Below are 15724 nucleotides of genomic sequence, written 5' to 3'. Positions count from 1 at the left end.
CCCTCTAGTGGACACATAAATTACTGCATTTAAATGCATTTATTTGCCCTCTAGTGGACACATACGTTACTGCATTTAAATGCATTTATATGCATTTATTTGCCCTCTAGTGGACACATACGTTACTGCATTTAAATGGATCTATTTGCCCTCTAGTGGACATATAAATTACTGCATTTAAATATATTGATTTTACCTCTAGTGGACACATACGTTACTGCATTTAAATGCATTTATTTGCCCTCTAGTGGACACAAAGGAAACTGCATATAAATGCATTTATTTGCCCTCTAGTGGACACATGAATTAATGCATTTAAATGCATTTATTTGCCCTCTAGTGGACACAAAGGTTACTGCATTTAAATGCATTTATTTGCCCTCTAGTGGACACAAAGGTTACTGCATTTAAATGCATTTATTTGCCCTCTAGTGGACACAAAAAATACTGCATTTAAATTCATTTTTTTGCCCTCTAGTGGACACAAAGGTTACTGCATTTAAATGCATTTATTTGCCCTCTAGTGGACACAAAAAATACTGCATTTAAATGCATTTATTTGCCCTCTAGTGGACACATACGTTACTGCATTTAAATGCATTTAAATGCATTTATTTGCCCTCTAGTGGACACATACGTTACTGCATTTACATGCATTTAAATGCATTTATTTGCCCTCTAGTGGACACAAAAAATACTGCATTTAAATTCATTTTTTTGCCCTCTAGTGGACATATAAATTACTGCATTTAAATATATTGATTTTACCTCTAGTGGACACATACGTTACTGCATTTAAATGCATTTATTTGCCCTCTAGTGGACACAAAGGAAACTGCATATAAATGCATTTATTTGCCCTCTAGTGGACACATGAATTAATGCATTTAAATGCATTTATTTGCCCTCTAGTGGACACAAAGGTTACTGCATTTAAATGCATTTATTTGCCCTCTAGTGGACACAAAGGTTACTGCATTTAAATGCATTTATTTGCCCTCTAGTGGACACAAAAAATACTGCATTTAAATTCATTTTTTTGCCCTCTAGTGGACACAAAGGTTACTGCATTTAAATGCATTTATTTGCCCTCTAGTGGACACAAAAAATACTGCATTTAAATGCATTTATTTGCCCTCTAGTGGACACATACGTTACTGCATTTAAATGCATTTAAATGCATTTATTTGCCCTCTAGTGGACACATACGTTACTGCATTTACATGCATTTAAATGCATTTATTTGCCCTCTAGTGGACACAAAAAATACTGCATTTAAATTCATTTTTTTGCCCTCTAGTGGACACAAATGTTACTGCATTTAAATGCATTTATTTGCCCTCTAGTGGACACAAAGGAAACTGCATTTAAATGCATTTATTTGCCCTCTAGTGGACACATACGTTATTGCATTTAAATGCATTTATTTGCATTTATTTGCCCTCTAGTGGACACATACGTTACTGCATTTACATGCATTTTAATGCATTTATTTGCCCTCTAGTGGACACAAAGGAAACTGCATTTAAATGTATTTATTTGCCCTCTAGTGGACACAAAAATACTGCATTTAAATGCATTTATTTGCCCTCTAGTGGACACAGAAAATACTGCATTTAAATGCATTTATTTGCCCTCTAGTGGACACAAAGGAAACTGCATTTAAATGCATTTATTTGCCCTCTAGTGGACACAAAAGTTACTGCATTTAAATGCATTTATTTGCCCTCTAGTGGACACATAAATTACTGCATTTAAATGCATTTATTTGCCCTCTAGTGGACTCAAAAGTTACTGCATTAAAATTATTTATTTGCCCTCTAGTGGACACATGAATTAATGCATTTAAATGCATTTATTTGCCCTCTAGTGGACACATGAATTAATGCATTTAAATGCATTTATTTGCCCTCTAGTGGACACATGAATTAATGCATTTAAATGCATTTATTTGCCCTCTAGTGGACACAAAATTACTGCATTTAAATGCATTTATTTGCCCTCTAGTGGACACAAAGGAAACTGCATTTAAATGAATTTATTTGCCCTCTAGATGACACATAAATTAATGCATTTAAATGCATTTATTTGCCCTCTAGTGGACACAAAAGTTACTGCATTTAAATGCATTTATTTGCCCTCTAGTGGACACATAAATTACTGCATTTAAATGCATTTATTTGCCCTCTAGTGGACACATACGTTACTGCATTTAAATGCATTTATATGCATTTATTTGCCCTCTAGTGGACACATACGTTACTGCATTTAAATGGATCTATTTGCCCTCTAGTGGACATATAAATTACTGCATTTAAATATATTGATTTTACCTCTAGTGGACACATACGTTACTGCATTTAAATGCATTTATTTGCCCTCTAGTGGACACAAAGGAAACTGCATATAAATGCATTTATTTGCCCTCTAGTGGACACATGAATTAATGCATTTAAATGCATTTATTTGCCCTCTAGTGGACACAAAGGTTACTGCATTTAAATGCATTTATTTGCCCTCTAGTGGACACAAAGGTTACTGCATTTAAATGCATTTATTTGCCCTCTAGTGGACACAAAAAATACTGCATTTAAATTCATTTTTTTGCCCTCTAGTGGACACAAAGGTTACTGCATTTAAATGCATTTATTTGCCCTCTAGTGGACACAAAAAATACTGCATTTAAATGCATTTATTTGCCCTCTAGTGGACACATACGTTACTGCATTTAAATGCATTTAAATGCATTTATTTGCCCTCTAGTGGACACATACGTTACTGCATTTACATGCATTTAAATGCATTTATTTGCCCTCTAGTGGACACAAAAAATACTGCATTTAAATTCATTTTTTTGCCCTCTAGTGGACATATAAATTACTGCATTTAAATATATTGATTTTACCTCTAGTGGACACATACGTTACTGCATTTAAATGCATTTATTTGCCCTCTAGTGGACACAAAGGAAACTGCATATAAATGCATTTATTTGCCCTCTAGTGGACACATGAATTAATGCATTTAAATGCATTTATTTGCCCTCTAGTGGACACAAAGGTTACTGCATTTAAATGCATTTATTTGCCCTCTAGTGGACACAAAGGTTACTGCATTTAAATGCATTTATTTGCCCTCTAGTGGACACAAAAAATACTGCATTTAAATTCATTTTTTTGCCCTCTAGTGGACACAAAGGTTACTGCATTTAAATGCATTTATTTGCCCTCTAGTGGACACAAAAAATACTGCATTTAAATGCATTTATTTGCCCTCTAGTGGACACATACGTTACTGCATTTAAATGCATTTAAATGCATTTATTTGCCCTCTAGTGGACACATACGTTACTGCATTTACATGCATTTAAATGCATTTATTTGCCCTCTAGTGGACACAAAAAATACTGCATTTAAATTCATTTTTTTGCCCTCTAGTGGACACAAATGTTACTGCATTTAAATGCATTTATTTGCCCTCTAGTGGACACAAAGGAAACTGCATTTAAATGCATTTATTTGCCCTCTAGTGGACACATACGTTATTGCATTTAAATGCATTTATTTGCATTTATTTGCCCTCTAGTGGACACATACGTTACTGCATTTACATGCATTTTAATGCATTTATTTGCCCTCTAGTGGACACAAAGGAAACTGCATTTAAATGTATTTATTTGCCCTCTAGTGGACACAAAAATACTGCATTTAAATGCATTTATTTGCCCTCTAGTGGACACAAAAAAATACTGCATTTAAATGCATTTATTTGCCCTCTATTAGACACAAAAAATATTGTATTTAAATGCATTTATTTGCCCTCTAGTGGACACATACATTACTGCATTTAAATGCATTTATTTGCCCTCTAGTGGACACAGAAAATACTGCATTTAAATGCATTTATTTGCCCTCTAGTGGACACAAAAGTTACTGCATTAAAATTATGTATTTGCCCTCTATTGGACATATTAATTACTGCATTTAAATGTATTTATTTGCCCTCTAGTGGACACATAAATTAATGCATTTAAATGCATTTATTTGCCGTCTAGTGGACACAAAAGTTACTGCATTTAAATGAATTTATTTGCCCTCTAGTGGACACAAAAAATACTGCATTTAAATGCATTTATTTGCCCTCTAGTGGACACAAAGGAAACTGCATTAAAATGCATTTATTTGCCCTCTAGTGGACACATGAATTAATGCATTTAAATGCATTTATTTGCCCTCTAGTGGACACAAAGTTTACTGCATTTAAATGCATTTATTTGCTCTCTAGTGGACACATGAATTAATGCATTTTAATGCATTTATTTGCCCTCTAGTGGACACATACGTTACTGCATTTAAATGCATTTATTTGCCCTCTAGTGGACACAAAAAATACTGCATTTAAATGCATTTATTTGCCCTCTAGTGGACACATACGTTACTGCATTTAAATGCATTTAAATGCATTTATTTGCCCTCTAGTGGACACATACGTTACTGCATTTACATGCATTTAAATGCATTTATTTGCCCTCTAGTGGACACAAAGGAAACTGCATTTAAATGGATTTATTTGCCCTCTAGTGGACACAAAAAATACTGCATTTAAATGCATTTATTTCCCCTCTAGTGGACACATACGTTACTGCATTTAAAGGCATTTATTTGCCCTCTAGTGGACACAAAAGTTACTGCATTCAAATTATTTATTTGCCCTCTAGTGGACTCAAAAAATACTGTATTTAAATGCATTTAATTTCCCTCTAGTGGACACATAGGTTATTGCATTTTCATGCATTTATTTGCCCTCTAGTGGACACATGAATAAATGCATTAAAATTATTTATTTGCCCTCTAGTGGACACAAAAAGTACTGCATTTAAATGCATTTATTTGCCCTCTAGTGGACACATTAATTAATGCATTGAAATGATTTATTTGCCCTCTAGTGGACACATGAAATACTGTATTTAAATGCATTTATTTGCCCTCTAGTGTACATAATAATTACTGCATTTAAATGCATTTATTTGCCCTCTAGTGGACTCAAAAGTTACTGCATTAAAATTATTTATTTGCCCTCTAGTGGACTCAAAAAATACTGTATTTAAATGCATTTATTTGCCCTCTAGTGGACATATACGTTATTGCATTTAAATGCATTTATTTGCCCTCTAGTGGACTCAAAAAATACTGTATTTAAATGCATTTATTTGCCCTCTAGTGGACAAAAAAAATACTGCATTTAAATGCATTTATTTGCCCTCTAGTGGACACATGAATTAATGCATTTAAATGCATTTATTTGCCCTCTAGTGGACACAAAAAATACTGCATTTAAATGCATTTATTTTCCCTCTAGTGGACACAAAGGAAACTGCATTTAAATGCATTTATTTGCCCTCTAGTTGATATATAAATTAATGCATTTAAATGCATTTATTTGCCCTCTAGTGGACACAAAACATACTGCATTTAAATGCATTTATTTGCCCTCTAGTGGACACAAAAAATACTGCATTTAAATGCATTTATTTGCCCTCTAGTGGACACATGAATTAATGCATTTAAATGCATTTATTTGCCCTCTAGTGGACACAAAATTACTGCATTTAAATGCATTCATTTGCCCTCTAGTGGACACAAAGGAAACTGCATTTGAATGCATTTATTTGCCCTCTAGATGACACATAAATTAATGCATTTAAATGCATTTATTTGCCCTCTAGTGGACACAAAAGTTACTGCATTTAAATGCATTTATTTGCCCTCTAGTGGACACATAAATTACTGCATTTAAATGCATTTATTTGCCCTCTAGTGGACACATAAGTTACTGCATTTAAATGCACTTATTTGCCCTCTAGTGGACACATACGTTACTGCATTTAAATGCATTTATTTGCCCTCTATTGGACACATAAAATACTGTATTTAAATGGATTTATTTGCCCTCTAGTGGACACAAAAAATACTGCATTTAAATGCATTCATTTGCCCTCTAGTGGACACAAAGGAAACTGCATTTAAATGCATTTATTTCCCCTCTAGTGGACACATAAATTAATGCATTTAAACGCATTTATTTGCCCTCTAGTGTACACAAAAAATACTGTATGTAAATGCATTTATTTGCCCTCTAGTGGACACAAAAAATACTGCATTTAAATGCATTTATTTGCCCTCTAGTGGACACAAAAAATACTGCATTTAAATGCATTTATTTGCCCTCTAGTGGACACAAAAAGTACTGCATTAAAATTATTTATTTGCCCTCTAGTGGACACAAAAATTACTGTATGTAAATGCATTTATTTGCCCTCTAGTGGACACAAAAAATACTGCATTTAAATGCATTTATTTGCCCTCTAGTGGACACAAAGGAAACTGCATTTAAATGCATTTATTTACCCTCTAGTTGACACATAAATTAATGCATTTAAATGCATTTATTTGCCCTCTAGTGGACACAAAAGTTACTGCATTTAAATGCATTTATTTACCCTCTAGTTGACACATAAATTAATGCATTTAAATGCATTTATTTGCCCTCTAGTTGACACATAAATTAATGCATTTAAATGCATTTATTTGCCCTCTAGTGGAAACAAAGGAAACTGCATTTAAATGCATTTATTTCCCCTCTAGTGGACACATAAATTAATGCATTTAAATGCATTTATTTGCCCTCTAGTGGACACAAAAATTACTGTATGTAAATGCATTTATTTGCCCTCTAGTGGACACAAAAATATTTTTTCTCTTATTGGTACGACAATACTGGACCAAATTAACTTATCCCTAAGTTTAGGATATGTACCACAGGTTTTCAAAGTCGCAGTAATTAAACCTTTACTTAAAAAACCTTCTCTTGACCCAGACACCTTAGCTAATTATAGACCAATTTCCAACCTTCCATTTGTGTCTAAAATTCTGGAAAAGGCAGTTTCAAGCCAGTTATGTGACTATTTGTATAGAAATGATCTGTTTGAAGTCTTTCAGTCAGGGTTCAGAATGCATCATAGCACAGAGACAGCACTGGTTCGAGTCACGAATGACCTCCTTATGGCCTCAGATAAGGGATTAGTGTCCATACTGGTTCTACTGGACCTCAGTGCTGCTTTTGACACTATAGATCATGGCATTTTACTGCACAGGTTAGAGCATGTTGTTGGGATTAAAGGGACAGCTCTATGTTGGTTCAAATCATACCTATCTGACAGGTTCCAGTTTGTTCATGTACATGAGGTTTCTTCAGAACAGTCAAGGGTCTGTTATGGTGTTCCGCAGGGTTCAGTGCTAGGGCCAATCTTGTTCAGTTTATACATGCAGCCGTTGGGAAGTATAATCCAGAATCACGGCATACACTTTCATTGTTATGCTGATGATACGCAGCTCTATTTGTCTATGAAGCCGGATAAAACAGAACCGTTAGTTAAACTTCAGGCATGTCTTAGGGACATCAAGGACTGGATGTCCAGAAATTTCCTGCTTCTAAATTCAGATAAAACAGAGGTTATCATTCTTGGTCCAGAGCATCTTAGGAAGGGATTAGATGGTGTTGCGATGGCTTCCAGTGCAACTGTGAGAAATCTTGGTGTTATTTTCGATCAGGATTTGTCGTTTAAACCATATGTCAATCAGGTTTGTAAAATAGCCTTTTTCCATCTCCGTAATATTGCAAAGATTAGGAAAATCCTCTCACAGAGTGATGCAGAAAAACTAGTTCATGCGTTTGTATCTTCTAGACTAGATTACTGTAATGTGTTGTTAGCAGGATGTCCAAGTAATTTGCTGAATAGGCTCCAGCTGATCCAAAATGCAGCAGCACGAGTACTGACAGGAATTAGCAGGAGAGACCACGTCTCTCCAGTGTTAGCGTCGCTCCATTGGTTACCCGTAAAATTCAGAATCCAATTTAAAATTGTATTACTTGCGTATAAAGCCCAAAACGGCTTAGCTCCGCATTATTTGCAAGACCTGATAGTGCCTTATGTTCCTGTCAGAGCTCTCCGTTCTCAGAGTGCAGGTTTACTTGTAGTTCCTAGAGTATCTAAATGTAGATTTGGAGGGCGGGCGTTCTGCTATCAGGCGCCACTACTATGGAACCAACTTCCAATCTGGGTTAAGGGGGCTGACACCACCTCCACCTTTAAAACTAAACTTAAAACATTTCTGTTTAGTAAAGCCTATAGTTAGTGTTTAGTAAACCTCTAGCTGGTGTTGGTAAATCTCTAGGTAGTGTAAACTTTAGTGTGTCAGAGTCGCTCCTGTGGTTTCTTGTGCTGGCCCCCCCCTTCTCCTCCCTTTTCTCTCTTTTGTCCATGTTGCAGCATCCTTTGCCGGACACCGGAACCTGCAGGTGGTCGTGGGTGGCTTGTAGCTTGCATTACGGAGCACAAGGCTTTCCCTGACCCTGCACCCCAACCTGGGACTTGCTGATTGGGCCGGAGCTTCGGGAGCTGCGTGCTGGCCTGCGGTCCCCACCCCTGGTCATCCCGTTGCTGCCCCCCCCTTCTCCTCCCTTTTCTCTCTTTTGTCCTGCAGGTGGCCATGGGTGGCTTGTAGCTTGCATTACGGAGCACAAGTCTTTTCCTGACCCTGCACCCCAACCTGGGACTTGCTGATTGGGCCGGAGCTTCGGGAGCTGTGTGCTGGCCTGCGGTCCCCACCCCCGGTCATCCCGTTGCTGCTTCCACCTGCCTGCTGTGCTGTTGCCGTCCCTGACCCACCAGTCTGGCCCTCGGCAGGAGGGTCCCCCCTGATGAGCCTGGTCCTGCTCAAGGTTTCTTCCCTCCTAAAGGGGAGTTTTTCCTTGCCACTGTTTGGCTTAAGGTTTTTCTCCCACTAGGGGAGTTTTTACCTGCCATTGTTTATGTAATAACTGCTCGGGGGTCATGTTCTGGGTATGGGTCTCTGTAAAGCGTCTAGAGACAACTCTGTTGTATTAGACGCTATATAAATAAAATTGAATTGAATTGAATTGAAAAAAATACTGCATTTAAATGCATTTATTTGCCCTCTTGTGGACACAAAGGAAACTGCATTTAAATGCATTTATTTGCCCTCTAGTGGACACATACGTTACTGCATTTAAATGCATTTAAATGCATTTATTTGCCCTCTAGTGGACACATACGTTACTGCATTTACATGCATTTAAATGCATTTATTTCCCCTCTAGTGGACACAAAAAGTACTGCATTAAAATTATTTATTTGCCCTCTAGTGGACACAAAAAATACTGCATTTAAATGCATTTATTTGCCCTCTAGTGGACACAAAGCAAACTACATATAAATGCATTTATTTGCCCTCTAGTGGACACATGAATTAATGCATTTAAATGCATTTATTTGCCCTCTAGTGGACACAAAAGTTACTGCATTTAAATGCATTTATTTGCCCTCTAGTGGACACATACGTTACTGCATTTAAATGCATTTAAATGCATTTATTTGCCCTCTAGTGGACACAAAAAATACTGCATTTAAATGCATTTATTTGCCCTCTAGTGGACACAAAGGTTACTGCATTTAAATGCATTTATTTGCTCTCTAGTGGACACACACGTTACTGCATTTAAATGCATTTAAATGCATTTATTTGCCCTCTAGTGGACACAAAAAATACTGCATTTAAATGCATTTATTTGCCCTCTAGTGGACAAATACGTTACTGCATTTAAATGCATTTAAATGCATTTATTTGCCCTCTAGTGGACACAAAGGTTACTGCATTTAAATGCATTTATTTGCTCTCTAGTGGACACATGATTTAATGCATTTAAATGCATTTATTTGCCCTCTAGTGGACACATACGTTACTGCATTTAAATGCATTTAAATGCATTTATTTGCCCTCTGGTGGACACAAAAAATACTGCATTTAAATGCATTTATTTGCCCTCTAGTGGACACAAAGGAAACTGCATTTAAATGCATTTATTTGCCCTCTAGTTGACACATAAATTAATGCATTTAAATTCCTTTATTTGCCCTCTAGTGGACAAAAAAGTTACTGCATTTAAATGCATTTATTTGCCCTCTAGTGGACACATACGTTACTGCATTTAAATTGATTTATTTGCCCTCTAGTGGACACAAAAAATACTGCATTTAAATGCATTTATTTGCCCTCTAGTGGACACAAAGGAAACTGCATTTAAATGCATTTATTTGCCCTCTAGTGGACAAATACGATACTGCATTTAAATGCATTTAAATGCATTTATTTGCTCTCTAGTGGACACATGAATTAATGCATTTAAATGCATTTATTTGCCCTCTAGTGGACACATACGTTACTGCATTTAAATGCATTTAAATGCATTTATTTGCCCTCTAGTGGACACAAAAAATACTGCATTTAAATGCATTTATTTGCCCTCTAGTGGACACAAAGGAAACTGCATTTAAATGCATTTATTTGCCCTCTAGTTGACACATAAATTAATGCATTTAAATGCCTTTATTTGCCCTCTAGTGGACACAAAAGTTACTGCATTTAAATGCATTTATTTGCCCTCTAGTGGACACATAAGTTACTGCATTTAAATTGATTTATTTGCCCTCTAGTGGACACAAAAAATACTGCATTTAAATGCATTTATTTGCTCTCTAGTGGACACATGAATTAATGCATTTAAATGCATTTTTTTGCCCTCTAGTGGACACATACGTTACTGCATTTAAATGCATTTAAATGCATTTATTTGCCCTCTAGTGGGCACAAAAAATACTGCATTTAAATGCATTTAAATGCATTTATTTGCCCTCTAGTGGACACATACGTTACTGCATTTAAATGGATTTATTTGCCCTCTAGTGGACACAAAAAATACTGCATTTAAATGCATTTATTTGCCCTCTAGTGGACACATACGTTACTGCATTTAAATGCATTTAAATGCATTTATTTGCCCTCTAGTGGACACATACGTTACTGCATTTAAATGGATTTATTTGCCCTCTAGTGGACACAAAAAATACTGCATTTAAATGCATTTATTTGCCCTCTACTGGACACAAAGGAAACTGCATTTAAATGCATTTATTTGCCCTCTAGTGGACAAATACGTTACTGCATTTAAATGCATTTAAATGCATTTATTTGCCCTCTAGTGGACACAAAGGTTACTGCATTTAAATGCATTTATTTGCTCTCTAGTGGACACATGAATTAATGCATTTAAATGCATTTATTTGCCCTCTAGTGGACACATACGTTACTGCATTTAAATGCATTTAAATGCATTTATTTGCCCTCTAGTGGGCACAAAAAATACTGCATTTAAATGCATTTATTTGCCCTCTAGTGGACACATACGTTACTGCATTTAAATGCATTTAAATGCATTTATTTGCCCTCTAGTGGACACATACGTTACTGCATTTAAATGGATTTATTTGCCCTCTAGTGGACACAAAAAATACTGCATTTAAATGCATTTATTTGCCCTCTAGTGGACACAAAGGAAACTGCATGTAAATGCATTTATTTCCCCTCTAGTGGACACATAAATTAATGCATTTAAATGCATTTATTTGCCCTCTAGTGGACGCAAAAATTACTGTATGTAAATGCATTTATTTGCCCTCTAGTGGACACAAAAAATACTGCCTTTAAATGCATTTATTTGCCCTCTAGTGGACACAAAGGAAACTGCATTTAAATGCATTTATTTGCCCTCTAGTGGACACATACGTTACTGCATTTAAATGCATTTATTTGCCCTCTAGTGGACACATACCTTACTGCATTTAAATGGATTTATTTGCCCTCTAGTGGACACAAAAAATACTGCATTTAAATGCATTTATTTGCCCTCTAGTGGACACATACCTTACTGCATTTAAATGCATTTATTTGCCCTCTAGTGGACACATACCTTACTGCATTTAAATGCATTTATTTGCCCTCTAGTGGACACAAAAATTACTGTATGTAAATGCATTTATTTGCCCTCTAGTGGACACAAAAAATACTGCATTTAAATGCATTTATTTGCCCTCTAGTGGACACAAAAAATACTGCATTTAAATGCATTTATTTGCCCTCTAGTGGACACATGAATTAATGCATTTAAATGCATTTATTTGCCCTCTAGTGGACACAAAAATTACTGAATTTAAATGCATTTATTTGCCCTCTAATGGACACAAAAAATACTGCATTTAAATGCATTTATTTGCCCTCTAGTGGACACATACGTTACTGCCTTTAAATGCATTTAAATGCATTTATTTGCCCTCTAGTGGACACAAAAATTACTGTATGTAAATGCATTTATTTGCCCTCTAGTGGACACAAAAAATACTGCATTTAAATGCATTTATTTGCCCTCTAGTGGACACAAAGGAAACTGCATTTAAATGCATTTATTTGCCCTCTAGTGGACACAAAAATTACTGTATGTAAATGCCTTTATTTGCCCTCTAGTGGACACAAAAAATACTGCATTTAAATGCATTTATTTGCCCTCTAGTGGACACAAAGGAAACTGCATTTAAATGCATTTATTTGCCCTCTAGTGGACACATGAATTAATGCATTTAAATGCATTTATTTGCCCTCTAGTGGACACAAAAATTACTGAATTTAAATGCATTTATTTGCCCTCTAATGGACACAAAAAATACTGCATTTAAATGCATTTATTTGCCCTCTAGTGGACACATACGTTACTGCCTTTAAATGCATTTAAATGCATTTATTTGCCCTCTAGTGGACACAAAAATTACTGTATGTAAATGCATTTATTTGCCCTCTAGTGGACACAAAAAATACTGCATTTAAATGCATTTATTTGCCCTCTAGTGGACACAAAGGAAACTGCATTTAAATGCATTTATTTGCCCTCTAGTGGACACATACGTTACTGCATTTAAATGCATTTATTTGCCCTCTAGTGGACACATACCTTACTGCATTTAAATGGATTTATTTGCCCTCTAGTGGACACAAAAAATACTGCATTTAAATGCATTTATTTGCCCTCTAGTGGACACAAAAATTACTGTATGTAAATGCATTTATTTGCCCTCTAGTGGACACAAAGGAAACTGCATTTAAATGCATTTAAATGCATTTATTTGCCCTCTAGTGGACACATACGTTACTGCATTTACATGCATTTAAATGCATTTATTTCCCCTCTAGTGGACACAAAAAGTACTGCATTAAAATTATTTATTTGCCCTCTAGTGGACACAAAAAATACTGCATTTAAATGCATTTATTTGCCCTCTAGTGGACACAAAAAATACTGCATTTAACTGCATTTATTTGCCCTCTAGTGGACACAAAGGAAACTGCATTTAAATGCATTTATTTGCCCTCTAGTTGACACATAAATTAATGCATTTAAATGCATTTATTTGCCCTCTAGTGGACACAAAAGTTACTGCATTTAAATGCATTTATTTGCCCTCTATTGGACACAAAAAATACTGCATTTAAATGCATTTATTTGCCCTCTAGTGGACACAAAGGAAACTGCATTTAAATGCATTTATTTGCCCTCTAGTGGACACATACGTTACTGCATTTAAATGCATTTATTTGCCCTCTAGTGGACACATACCTTACTGCATTTAAATGGATTTATTTGCCCTCTAGTGGACACAAAAAATACTGCATTTAAATGCATTTATTTGCCCTCTAGTGGACACAAAAATTACTGTATGTAAATGCATTTATTTGCCCTCTAGTGGACACAAAAAATACTGCATTTAAATGCATTTATTTGCCCTCTAGTGGACACAAAGGAAACTGCATTTAAATGCATTTATTTGCCCTCTAGTGGACACAAAAGTTACTGCATTTAAATGCATTTATCTGCCCTCTAGTGGACACAAAAGTTACTGCATTAAAATTATGTATTTGCCCTCTAGTGGACACAAAGGAAACTGCATTTAAATGCATTTATTTGCCCTCTAGTGGACACAAAAGTTACTGCCTTTGAAGGCATTTATTTGCCACCTAGTGGACACATAAATTAATGCATTTAAATGCATTTATTTGCCCTCTAGTGGACACATACCTTACTGCATTTAAATGGATTTATTTGCCCTCTAGTGGACACAAAAAATACTGCATTTAAATGCATTTATTTGCCCTCTAGTGGACACAAAAATTACTGTATGTAAATGCATTTATTTGCCCTCTAGTGGACACAAAAAATACTGCATTTAAATGCATTTATTTGCCCTCTAGTGGACACAAAAAATACTGCATTTAAATGCATTTATTTGCCCTCTAGTGGACACAAAAATTACTGTATGTAAATGCATTTATTTGCCCTCTAGTGGACACAAAAAATACTGCATTTAAATGCATTTATTTGCCCTCTAGTGGACACAAAGGAAACTGCATTTAAATGCATTTATTTGCCCTCTAGTGGACACAAAAATTACTGTATGTAAATGCATTTATTTGCCCTCTAGTGGACACAAAGGAAACTGCATTTAAATGCATTTATTTGCCCTCTAGTGGACACAAAAATTACTGTATGTAAATGCCTTTATTTGCCCTCTAGTGGAAAAAAAAAATACTGCATTTAAATGCATTTATTTGCCCTCTAGTGGACACAAAGGAAACTGCATTTAAATGCATTTATTTGCCCTCTAGTGGACACATGAATTAATGCATTTAAATGCATTTATTTGCCCTCTAGTGGACACAAAAATTACTGAATTTAAATGCATTTATTTGCCCTCTAATGGACACAAAAAATACTGCATTTAAATGCATTTTTTTGCCCTCTAGTGGACACATACGTTACTGCCTTTAAATGCATTTAAATGCATTTATTTGCCCTCTAGTGGACACATACGTTACTGCATTTACATGCATTTAAATGCATTTATTTCCCCTCTAGTGGACACAAAAAGTACTGCATTAAAATTATTTATTTGCCCTCTAGTGGACACAAAAAATACTGCATTTAAATGCATTTATTTGCCCTCTAGTGGACACAAAAAATACTGCATTTAACTGCATTTATTTGCCCTCTAGTGGACACAAAGGAAACTGCATTTAAATGCATTTATTTGCCCTCTAGTTGACACATAAATTAATGCATTTAAATGCATTTATTTGCCCTCTAGTGGACACAAAAGTTACTGCATTTAAATGCATTTATTTGCCCTCTATTGGACACAAAAAATACTGCATTTAAATGCATTTATTTGCCCTCTAGTTGACACATAAATTAATGCATTTAAATGCATTTATTTGCCCTCTAGTGGACACAAAAGTTACTGCATTTAAATGCATTTATTTGCCCTCTAGTGGACACATACGTTACTGCATTTAAATTGATTTATTTGCCCTCTAGTGGACACAAAAAATACTGCATTTAAATGCATTTATTTGCCCTCTAGTGGACACATACGTTACTGCATTTAAATTGATTTATTTGCCCTCTAGTGGACACAAAGGAAACTGCATTTAAATGGATTTATTTGCCCTCTAGTTGACACATAAATTAATTCATTTAAATGCATTTATTTTCCCTCTAGTTGACACATACGTTACTGCATTTAAATGCATTTAAATGCATTTATTTCCCCTCTAGTGGACACATAAATTAATGCATTTAAATGCATTTATTTGCCCTCTAGTGGACACAAAAATTACTGTATGTAAATGCATTTATTTGCCCTCTAGTGGACACAAAAAATACTGCATTTAAATGCATTTATTTGCCCTCTAGTGGTCACAAA

This window comes from Cololabis saira, chromosome 21 (genome assembly GCF_033807715.1).
Source record: "Cololabis saira isolate AMF1-May2022 chromosome 21, fColSai1.1, whole genome shotgun sequence".
NCBI lineage: Eukaryota > Metazoa > Chordata > Actinopteri > Beloniformes > Belonidae > Cololabis > Cololabis saira.
The sequence above is the reverse complement of the archived record's forward strand: the minus strand, read 5'-3'. Positions refer to the sequence as shown.